General features: G+C 37.0%; 1 pseudogene; it reads right to left on the bottom strand.

Moving 5' to 3' along the window:
- On the bottom strand, positions 1–9,660 carry LOC127834619 (uncharacterized; annotated as a pseudogene).
- Between the last annotated feature and the right edge of the window lie 251 nt (positions 9,661–9,911).

Here is a 9,911-nt window from a genome sequence, read left to right as displayed (position 1 = left end):
GTTGTAACAAGTCCATCACACTGTCTTTGAAGTAAAGTCTGTCTTGTATTTCTGTGGTATGTCCCTCCCCTTGTTGGCAGCATGTGCCCCCAGTAAAGCCCCTAACGCTGCACCCACTGTGACAATTCTCACCTGGAGAGAAGAAACCATAACCCTTACCACTAAGATAAGTATTTTTATGCATTTGTAGTCCCTTAGAAAGTTAAATTCAATCAAATTCCTTTCTTACTAAATTCAAGTTTTAAAGGCTTCAATTCCAACCCTTAGATACTGATGAACAGCAAACAGCATAAAACCTGAACAGACCTGCGAGTTAGTTGCTGTTCTGGTTTGATGCTGGTTGCACAAAAGCCATTTTCACTTTGCTTCTGAGAGGGAAAGGGTTAGATAACAATTTTTAAGGTAAATGAGGCTTGATCAATAAAAAATCAACTTAATACATGTGCATTCATTGTTGTCCCAGAAAAGCCTGTGCAGTGGTTTTATTGTATTTCTTTAAAAGGTAGTCACTCCTTTGCCATAATTCCATTAAAGTTGAAAGGATCGTCCCTGATTATCTGTACGCACATGTTTATACATTTGTAAATAGAGATAACAATTTCTGAAGTATGTCCCTCCCCTTTTTGGCCCCATGTGCACCATGCAAAGTCTCTTACAATTGCTGTAATGCCATGCATTAAATGTCTAATGTCTGTTTTCATTCATTATAAATTAGTGAACTAAAGCTTAAAAACTACAGACTATTTGCTAGTTTTAACTTTATGTAATGATTAAAGTCAGTTTTGACTCAAGTACAAATTTTGTAGTTTTAATACAAAATTGCATGTTATGTAATTGGAAAAATTAAAATAAGTATGGTGACCCGATGTTTTTATTTGCAGCAAATTTAATCTAATATTGGGGAAAAAAACAAGAGCTGTCAGAGGACAGCGCGCTTGACTATTCGAGTGCTTGACAGTATAACGTAAGCCATCATGGGAAATTGTTCATATTCAATTATTTATAAGACGATCTTTCAAAATAAAAAGGAAAAAAAAAAAATTGGGGGTGGGGGGGGGGGGGAAGGGAGGAGGGGGGTGAGAGGGGGGTATAATGTGGGGGTGTGGTAATTTAGTACATGATGTTTAGAAAAAAATAATTGGGGGGTTGGAGGGGGGGGTAGGGGGGGGTGAGAGGGGGGGGTATAATGTGGGGTGGGGTAATTTATTAGATGATGTTTAAAAAGAAAAAATGGGGGGGGTGAGGATGGGGGGATTTACAATTCGGGTCACCGTGACCTTGACCTTTGACCTAGTGACCTGAATCAATAGGGGTCATCTGCGAGTCATGATCAATGTACCTATGAAGATTTCATGATCCTAGGCATAAGCGTTCTTGAGTTATCATCCGGACACCATTTACTATTTCGGGTCATCGTGACCTTGACCTTTGACCTAGTGACCTGAAAATCAATAGGGGTCATCTGCCAGCCATTATCAATCTACCTATGAAGTTTCATGATCCTAGGCATAAGCGTTCTTCAGTTATCATCCAGAAACCATTTTACTATTTCCGGTCACTGTGACCTTGACCTTTGACCTAGTGACCTGAAAATCAATAGGGGTCATCTGCGAGTCATGATTAATCAACCTATCAAGTTTCATGATCCTAGGCCTAAGCGTTCTTGAGTTATCATCCCAAAACCATTTTACTTTTTCGGGTCACTGTGACCTTGACCTTTGACCTAGTGACCTGAAAATCAATAGGGGTCATCTGCCAGTCATGATCAATCTATCTATCAAGTTTCATGATCCTAGGCCTAAGCGTTCTTGAGTTATCATCTGGAAACCCTTTTACTATTTCGGGTCATCGTGACCTTGACCTTTGACCTAGTTACCTCCAAATCAATCGGGGTCATCTGCCATTCATGATCAATGTACCTATGAAGTTTCATGATCCTAGGCCCAAGCGTTCTTGAGTTATCATATGGAAACCACCTGGTGGACGGACCGACCGACAGAACCGACCGACCGACAGACCAACTGACATGTGCAAAGCAATATACCCCCTCTTCTTCGAAGGGGGGCCTAATAATTGGGGTAGTACGAAAACTTTAACATTTGCACGCTAACGCTAACGCAGACGATAACGCCGACACCAGGGTGAGTAGGATAGCTCCACTATATATTTTTCATATATAATAGTCGAGCTAACAAAATTGCTGCACCATCCCTTTATTATTGTCTATTGACAAATAAATTGCTTAATAGAAAATTATGTTTTCAGTACAATCTAACAGGGGTCTGACCAGACTCGTCTGACTACATAAACCCACTTCAATACTTAACTACCTCCACAGTTGGCGTTCATCAGAGACAAAATATATTCTGACTAGATAAAACCACTTCAATTATGTTATAGTACAATTCTAATGTGGGTAAGATCACGCATATTCTGACTACATAAACCCACTTCAGTACTTACCTCCACAGTTGGCGTTCATCAGGATGCCCCCTTCAAAATCGTCGGCGAAGGCATACGCCAGCATCAGCATGGAGCTGAGGGCCCCCTCGATGTAGCAGGCCATACCCAGGTCAGACACCGCTGATTGGTACACCTCCAGTTGACCCGTAGAGCCTGCAGGGTGCCTAGAAAACGACAGGAGCAAATGGGCTGCATTCTGTGAAATCTGGGCTTAATACAGGTGCCTAATGTGTTGTCCCAGATTAGCATGTGCTGACAAGAAGCACCAATGAGTAATTTTCTGTGAAAACTAGGCTTAATGCAGGTGCGTACTGTGTTGTTTCAGGTTAGCCTTTGCAGACAAGAAGCACAAACGAGCAATGTTCTTGGAAAACGTGGCTTACAGCATGAGCATAAAGTGTTGTCTCAGATTAGCCTTTGCAGCCTACATAGGCTGATAAAGGACGACACTTTTTGCCTTTTAAGTATTTTTTGTCCCTGGTTAGCATGTGAAAACTACACAGGCTCATCTGAAACAACACTTATGCATATGAGTTAAGCTTTGTTTTCTTGGAAAGCGACTCAAATAATAAATGGACAATATTTCCATTAGCCTTACAGGTCAGAAGTTATTTTTCATTTCCTATGTTATTTTTTCTTTCCAATCAATCAGCAAACTAAAATCGTGTAAAATTATATGGATTTGCAATTTATTGATCAAAATGCATATTTCACAAGATAGTTTTGACGATCCTGAAGCAAATGAAAGTATAAAGTACACAAAGTATGTAGCTTAGCGTACAGTATAGATTACATTTGTTCTGTATGTGTCTCTGAACATGAACCTCCTCCCTGCCCTTCGTAGGGCCCCCCCTGCCCTTAAAAAAATAAATATTTATTTATTTTTTTACATATGATAATTAAAACATCTCTTACAAGTAATTAATTTATTTCTCATTGTAGACATTATATTTAAATGGTTTAATATTAACGGGAATAATATATTCTAACAATTATTAATAACATATAAATTAACATGCAACAGGAAGCATTCCAGAAAAGCCACAACAAAATAATACCATTTTTGTCATCTTTGCTCATTTGCCATACATTGTACATTAAAATCGTAAAAGAAAACAAGATGTGTTTGTGAAACACAATGTCCCCCTATATGATGTTTGACATTGTAGGATGACCTTGACCTTGTGAAGGATGACCTTGACCTTGACCTTTCACCACTCAAAATGTGCAGCTCCATGAGATACACATGCATGCCAAATATCAAGCTGCTATCTTCAATATTGCAAAAGTATTAATAAAATAAGCGATTTGGGCCACATATATTTGACCTCTGACCTTGAAAGATGACCTTGACCTTGACCTTTCACCACTCAAAATGAGCAGCTCCATGAGATGCACATGCATGCCAAATATCAAGTTGCTATCTTCAATATTGCAAAAGTATTCATAAAATGAGCGATTTTGGCCACATATAATTGACCTCTGACCTTGAAGGATGACCTTGACCTTGACCTTTCACCACTCAAAATGTGCAGCTCCATGAGATACACATGCATGCCAAATATCAAGTTGCTATCTTCAATATTGCAAAAGAATTCATAAAATGAGCGATTTTGGCCACATATATTTGACCTCTGACCTTGAAGGATGAGCTTGACCTTGACCTTTCACCACTCAAAATGTGCAGCTTCATGAGATACACATGCATGCCAAATATGAAGTTGCTATCTTCAATATAGCAAAAGTTATTGCAAAATGTTAAAGTTGGCGCAAACAGACAGACCAACAGACAGACCAACAGACCAACAGACAGACCAACAGACAGGGCAAAAACAATATGTCCCCCACTACTATAGTGGGGGACATAAAAAGGAAAAGAAAAGTATACAGCTCTTACAAGGTTTAATTTGTCCCTCATCCCAGTTTCCCCTTTCATGATATTTAAGGAACACATTAAACTAACAAACGCTAATGTCCAGTGTATTTTGCAAAAATCACAAATATAGGGCAATGGCTAAAATGGACCAGATTGAACAAAGAGGTTGTTTTCTTTTTGAATAAATAAAGCTTATATTAAGGTCAGCAGAAATGTTCAACTACTGTGGACAATTTTTTAATTCTTCCCTTTATGCTTAAATCTTATATTGAGAATTGTCATTGCTCTTAACTAATCCTGATTCATTTGTTTTTGCCTTACAGAAAAAATGATTTTCAAATAAAATAAGCAACATTTTTTTTGGTCATTGTTACATATGCCATTTAAGCATAAATTGACATGTTGTTGGGTAGATATAAAAACAAGACATTGAAGTGTATTTAATAACATCATATTTCATACAGCCTTGCATTTTATCTACCAGTGAGCCAGTGAATAATTTCTCATGTGCTAGAACATTGAACAAATTTATTGCGTTAGTAAGGCCACCTTCTTTGAAAGGGGGCATACAAAACAAATTACTCACGCTGCAGCATTCTCTGCGTATCTTAGAACTATTTCCCGTTTCCGTGGACCACCAAGCTCCGAGTGACTGAGCGCTTGCAATACCTCCTGCTTGAGGTCTCGTCCGTTAATCACAGCGTGTAAGAGACGCGCATAGATGTCAATGAACGGCGTGAGTGCCCGCTCCGGGTGGGTACACTTTATAAAGTCAATGGTCGACCTTGCGCAGTCGTTTTCTGATTTGTGCGAGTTTCTGAGTATCCAAGGTAACGCTGGGACGAGTGCACCAATCACCACAAGCTGTGAGTCAGACTTCCCTTTCGTTTTCTCTTTATATCTACAACATGAAAAGAAGGCCAAGATGGAATGATTGCTGGTTCAAAGCTGAAATAGTGACAAAATGTAACGTCTGCTGCACCAACAAGACAAATTTCGAAATCACAAACTCACAGAAATTTATTCATGGACAGTGACTAGTTTTGAAGTGGGTCAAAGAACAAACGCATATTACAAACAAACAATTGAGAAAATAAGAAAATAAAATAGGGGCACAACAAGGTCTTGTAGGGATCACATGGGTATGCCATTCCAGGCCTAGATTGCTCAACTGTCTAATGAGGAATGGTCAGCTTTGTTCACATGATTTAACCACAAAACCAGGCCCCGTGTTCACAAAACGATTGTGCAATCGAAAATCGATTTTAACTGACATCGATTTTCATTTTTGCCTATCAACTACAATGGAAATCCATTTTTAATGACAAGCAAAATCGATTTTCGATTGCAAAAAATGTTTTGTGAACACGGGACCAGGTTATAGGCGGACACCAAATCCCCTCTGCCACAGCAACAAGGAGGTAACAGGTTTGATCCCTATGGTGGAAGCATTCTTTAGATCCCCAAATAGACACCCAGTACTGGTTCTAGTCCCAGGAAACGACTTTAGAGTGTTTCATATAAACCTTAGGCCTTCGATGCAATCAAGCCAAAATAAGTAGGTTTAAACTAACCACAGAACCACTATATGTTACACATCAAATATTTATCCCTTGACCCTAGCGATTCCAGGGCTTATTGTATTAGTTTTTACTTTTTATATGTCTGTATCAATCATGTCATCCCTGGAGCGTGTCCAGTTTTGAGTTTTTTATATAGCGTCCTGCTATAAAAGAGTCCTGCGTTTTAAGCAGTTATTTTTTTTGTAATTTATCTTGTAAGTCATTATTTATCATGAAATACCTGTGGCATGGTGTGGCCAGTTTTGACCCCCAAACCCCCCCCCCCCCCCCTAAAAAAAAATTAATAGCCAAAAGTTGTACATCAAAAAGTACAGATTTCTTGTATAACAAATTTGAGTCAACAAACAGACAGATGGTGTATCCTTTAAAAGTACATTATTCTGGGGATGGTGGGGACGAATATTATCCTTATTCTGGAAAAACTGAGCTCAAAGAATGTACGTTAAGTGTCGTCCCTAATTAGCCTGACCAGACAGCACAGGCTAATCAAAGACAACACGTTCCCCTTTACAGGATTTTCATTTCAAAAACACCCCCATCAAAGAATAATGTCATTAAAGTGGAAAGTTTTGTCCCTGATCAGCCAGTGTGGACTATACTTTAGACATATGCATTAAGATAAGTTTTTCCTAGAACGAGTTCATGTAACAATAAAAAAACTAAATAAACTAAGACCCAAAGTAAACATCTACCTGTTTTCTGTAAACTTTAGCAGATCCTTTGCAGTTGTGTACTTCTCGTCAGCAGATGCCCAGTCCTTGAAGAAGGAGCGATGAAACGACTCTGCGTATGTGTCATTATGGGAACCGGGGGTGGTCATAAACTTCACATATCCCTCCAGTACGGCCCCTCTGACCTCTTCCTCAGATTTTGTGGCTTCTGGGTCGACCCTCTGCATGGTTTTAAGGAATTCCATGGCTGTTACCGCATTCAATGTGTTCTCGCCTGCTTTCATACCTTGAAAACATAATGATTAATTTTTATATTATTTTGTCTGATAAATTATAAACCTCATTTGCTATAGACACTCATGCTCTTAAATAATAACAACAAAGATTTTAATCATTTTATTTTAATCATCAGTTTGTTTGTGTGTTGAGATCTTAAGTGTCTATAACAAATGACGCTTCAATACAACCCAAAAAAAGATCACCAATATCCTTATCACCACAACTTTTGACTAATTCTAATCTGTACATACGAACAACTGTGACATCATGTCATACAGCAATTGCAATTTCATTCACATAATTGTGACTGGTTTCACTTTGAATGGATTTGAAATTAGTTCACTTGTTTGTTTACCCAGATAAAAAGTAGTTTTAGCAAAAAGTTTCAAGTTTTTGAGAAATAATATCCAGCTAAGTGCTGGTTGCCATAGTAATTAAGCTTGATGTTCAGGAATTAAACCACAAGGGCAATAGTCAGAGGTATCTGAACAAAACATAGCTTTATTCCACCACAAATTGTATAATTGGTCTGTATAATTGGAACTATTTCAATCTATACTCTGCACTAAAATGCCAAAAACGTACACATTTGTTTCTGTTACATATATATCATTGCAATTGATTTGGAATTCATTCATCCACATCCAGAAACTAATTCAAGTGTTGTCTTATGTGTTGTTTTTCACAGAGAAGCTATATTTATAATTTGTAGACTTTATAAAGCATTATTTGGAACAATATATTGGAATTACCTGAGCTTCGATCAAAACATTAGGCTCCACCATAGATTTGTTTCAAAATAATCCTCTGTCAAAAGAAAACAAGTTGCCAGTTGTGTTAGAATCACAACAAATTGCTATACTTAAGGTTCAACGTTGTCAACAGAAAGAAACTTCAGGTACCACTATGCAACAATCTTTGCTTTAAATAAGGTCAATCAATATCTTTTCAGAAATTTGTTGATATTTCTAATTCCAAAAAGTTAATTTAGCAATGTTATACATTTCATAAAAAATAAATAAAATTCAGGAAAATTGACATGTTTTTTTAAAGCCAAAAAAAAATCCCTTTGAAAGGAAAAGCTGAGCAATTTTTTTACATCTTGAACTGCACGATTCAACCATAATTTACATGCAGACATGCAGAGCTCCAAAGACTCCTGCGTTCCTTGACAACAATATGATAACCAGAAAAAAACAAGTTTATTTTTTTACTGATTAAACAACTAGCGCATCTGGTATACATAGATCAAGACAACTGTTATGCTAACTTCTTGTTTATAATTTCGACTAAGACACTCATGTGTGTTCAGACAATCTGTCTCTGATTTGAAAGTGGAATCCATATCAAACATCTAAACACCAAATATTTATATTCTATATTCATACCTTGATGATAGTGGATACTTCTGTCATTGGATTGCCAGAACTTCAGTTTGTCATGTAAAATCACATTTCCAACAACAGCCTGGGATTTCGGATTCCAGCCGGTGCGACCAGACCCATCTATAAAAAGATAAGATTAATTTAATTATGGTTAACGGTAGTAAAGATGAAAACACTATCACATTATATTACAAAAGCTTTGAAAATTCATTATAACTACAAATTTCAAGATTTATTAGTACACAGCGTCACACATAGTTTTATTGTTAAATCTAATATAAACTAAAGACGAAGTTTATGTGTTAAGTTTGCAGCTGAAAATAAATTATTTATTTAAGACAATCATACTCCATGTTGTTTGAGTAATAATTGTTCATCTAAATGTAAAAACTAGTGAAACTTTGATTTTTGATCTGACAAGTACAGGAAAAATGCACCAATTTCAATCAAATTAACTTTTTTCCAAATTTGAACGACACAAAGTACAAAGTTTGATTTTACGAAGCAGCCTTATTATCAAAGCATACCTACCAACAGCAGACAAAGTCAAAATACTGGAAGGATGTTTCTTATTTGGTGCAACGAAGCCTGTCAGCCAGCCGCCATATCCAGCGTAGATATCTCGAGGATTATAGTACCAGTGTACGGGCATGGCTACAGCGTCAGCTGCCAGCATACCCCATATTGCTGCCTCTCTTGCTTTTATGACTTTCTCTGTCATTTTTATCATGGCACTGAAACAACAAAAAACTGAGCAAGTCAGTTTTGATTTTGTTTTAACAAATGTATTGACTACCAAAAAAAAACCTTTTAAATTAAATTTAATCCTTCATTATGTTTAAATATCCACAATAAAATGTATGCTATTTTGAGAAAAGGTAGTCTTGTGTTTTTCTTTCAATACTTTGCGCCTTTATGAGTATCGATACCTACGTGTGGTGACCCGGAGTATCAGTAGCTGGGAGTTGGATTATTGCAACTAGTGCAGTCTTCAACAGTAATTTATTGCCAAATAAAGTCATCACAGTTTACACAATAAATTTTCGATTTATATAATAACTTGCCGCCAAATTTATTAGATTAACTTATTTCTGGCAAAATTTTGCAATTATGTGCAGCTGTTCAACTGTTGTAACTCCTAAACATTGTGAATGTCACTTAGCCACTGCTCATACATTTGTATAAATTTCCCCTATATTCTATGAAACATTTAACAAATTGAACGTATTTTAACTCAAACATACCTGCAGAGGTTCCGGGTTGAGATCTCACTTGCGATCATAGTTATATAAACTCCCGTGCAACCTTGACAGTGGGAATCGGCTTATATAAAAAACAATTCGGACAAAATTTCGGACACCCATGGGTATAACCAATCACCGTTAAAAATCGCCTTAATATCCAATACCGCTTTTTGGGTGACACATCACACTAATTTTGTATATGTCCCCGTGGTACCCAATCTTACTTTATGTATTAATAATGTGGCGTACCCTAAATCTAAGAAGTAACACTGGCTTATTTGAGATAAGAAAGTAAGTTATATTTTATAATTTAAGTCAACATTCAGGCATTGTCCATGAAATTATTTGTTTGCGTTTTTATTTACGACTTGTCTTAGCATTACTGCAGACTGCAGTATAGCGTTAAGTTT

This window comes from Dreissena polymorpha, chromosome 6 (genome assembly GCF_020536995.1).
Source record: "Dreissena polymorpha isolate Duluth1 chromosome 6, UMN_Dpol_1.0, whole genome shotgun sequence".
Classification (NCBI taxonomy): Eukaryota; Metazoa; Mollusca; class Bivalvia; order Myida; family Dreissenidae; genus Dreissena; species Dreissena polymorpha.
Note: the sequence above shows the minus strand (reverse complement) of the source record. Positions and strands in the feature narration are given on the sequence as shown.